This window comes from Trichosurus vulpecula, chromosome 3, assembly GCF_011100635.1.
Source record: "Trichosurus vulpecula isolate mTriVul1 chromosome 3, mTriVul1.pri, whole genome shotgun sequence".
Taxonomy (NCBI): Eukaryota; Metazoa; Chordata; class Mammalia; order Diprotodontia; family Phalangeridae; genus Trichosurus; species Trichosurus vulpecula.
Genome location: NC_050575.1, coordinates 123,565,729 through 123,568,155, shown reverse-complemented (window position 1 = coordinate 123,568,155; position 2,427 = coordinate 123,565,729).

Here is a 2,427-nt window from a genome sequence, read left to right as displayed (position 1 = left end):
AGGAAGACTGAAAGGGATGGGACAGATGGGTGAAGTGAAGGAAAAACAAGGTGAAACTGTTCATGAAGGTAAGGAAACAATGGAGGGGCCATTTGGAGAGAAACAAAATGCCACCAGAGACCATCAGAATTTATTTAACCAAGGTAGAGCTGCCAGCTGGGGACAGCTTAGGAAACATTTCTGATGGGGTAATTGCCACCTATTGGGATAATAATGTTTTCTAAAACCATGTGATAATACATATAAAGTGCTTTGCAAACTTTGAAGCACTATATAAAGTAAACTAATTTTTTAATTATCATTTTGTTGGATCCTCATGAAACCTCTTTGAGAGAGGCTGGAGAGATATGGTTATCCTCTTATAGAAGGGGAAGCAGACTCAGAGAGGTTGCACAACATACCCAATGTCATGAACCTCTGGTCATTGTCCAAGATGAAACTTGAACACAGTCCTAGTCCTATCTTTTGTCTCTAAGTCCAAGGCTCTTTCTACTATGTGTGTATAGATATGTGTATAGATATTTGGAAAAAATAACCCTAAAAGCCAAACCGTGTTTTGCATATCACCAACCTTTCCTTACGAGTATATCCCAGTGGAATCATTTTATATCCCCAGGACAACCCTGAAATAGAGTCACCAAAGCGGAGCCTGAGGAGAGCTTTGAGACAGAAGCTGGAAGGGTTATTTATTTTGAAGCTGATCAGCTTTTAGCTGGAAGCACCCACACACCTCCACCACCCCCCTTCCTGCTTACATCACGTAAGCAGGAAGCAATGCTAGACAATCTCCCCTATTGATTGAGGGGGGAGACAGTGACATGAAGACTGTATAAGAATCTGAGAACTTTTTTCAACTACAGCTGGTAGAACCCTTCCTTCCTGTTATTGGGGGTATGCCTAAATTATACCCAAGTCACTACTAATTAAAGGAAAGGAAGCCCACAGTCCAGGGCAATCATTTCAATTCTCAATAATCTGCATTGCATTCTAGAAGATTATTTTGATGTCTTGCTTTTTCTTTCATATTAGAGGTATAGCTTTTCCCCTTTCATCCACAATCAGAGAGGTCAGATACATAAGCAGAATGTTTTTCTGTTTTGATTTTCTGAGAAAGAAACAAGTAAGTCAACTTATCAGTAGCAATAGTTAATTCCAACGATCAACTTTTCAGAGCCACTTAATAGAACTAGAAGGGGCTTTAGAACTTTGAAGATTCAAATACCACCAAACCTTAGAACTAATTTTACAGGTGGATGGATTTCTATCTCTAGATGATCTGGTTGTATTAACACTATAATTACTCTTTAGAACCCATAGCCCCCTCAGGCTGATAGGGAGGGTCCTAATGGACAGTGAGGGTGGGAGCAGGATGGTAATATTTCTAGCCCAAGAAATGGTAAAGTCAGAGAAATAAAGAGGTGGCATATCACTTGAAAAGTTTGCCAACCCCTGTAACTGAATGAACAGACTCTGGGGGGTATGCAAGGGGGAAGAGAAGGGGATCCTCTTTTGTGGAAGCTCTGCCTGTGGCAGGGGGCATAATATGGAACAAACTAAACTGCAGCTGCTTTTTGGCATGAGTTGGCCTTGATTTTCGGTTGATGCTCCCCAGTCCCGCCCCACCCCCAATTCCATCATAAACACATAGTTATACCGGCAACTGCCAAGAAAGCAAGATTTAAAAAAAAAAAAGAAACAAAACTCAGCCTATATTCACGTGGCAAGGAGTCAGCTTTCGGTAACATTCCAAAGGGGGATGGATGTTGCAATCGCCTGAGCTGGGATGTTTTCTTCTTTCTTTTCAGTGATTTCTTTGACTTTCTAGGGGATTTGTTGAGTCCTGGGTTGGGTCAACTCTCTCCTGCTGAGCTGAATCTCTCTTCTCTTCCCCCCTACTCCTGCCCCCAAGAACTTACAGAGGGAGTGAACCAAGTCAGGACATGCTCTTTCTCTGCCTCTTCTGATCACCCAGGATCACAATTTGATTTAAATGACTGCTCAAGTTATTCTAGAAGCAGGACAAAATGGGGGCCAGGTGACAGGGTCCCAGCTTTCATCTCTAGTCTCAGCCCTTTTCAGAGGCCAGACAGACTAGGCGTGAAGTAGGCATTTGTTGAATTGAATGATGCACACTCCACTTATTCCCCCTCTAGCCTTCTTAGCACACACCACAAAGCATCCACTGGGTGACCCCAAAAGAGGTGATTAGAAGGTAAAAAAAGGCCAGTAGAGCCCAACCTTGTATGATACAGTGCTAGATTAAGAATCAGGAGGCCTATGTGCTAGTCATGTTCTATTAACATCTACTCTATGACCTTGCACAAATCACTTACTTTGGCCCTTAGTTTCTGTAAAACGATAGATTGAACAATAGATGACCTTAAGGTCCCTTCCAGCTCAAATGTCCTGTGTCCTACGGTCTATTCT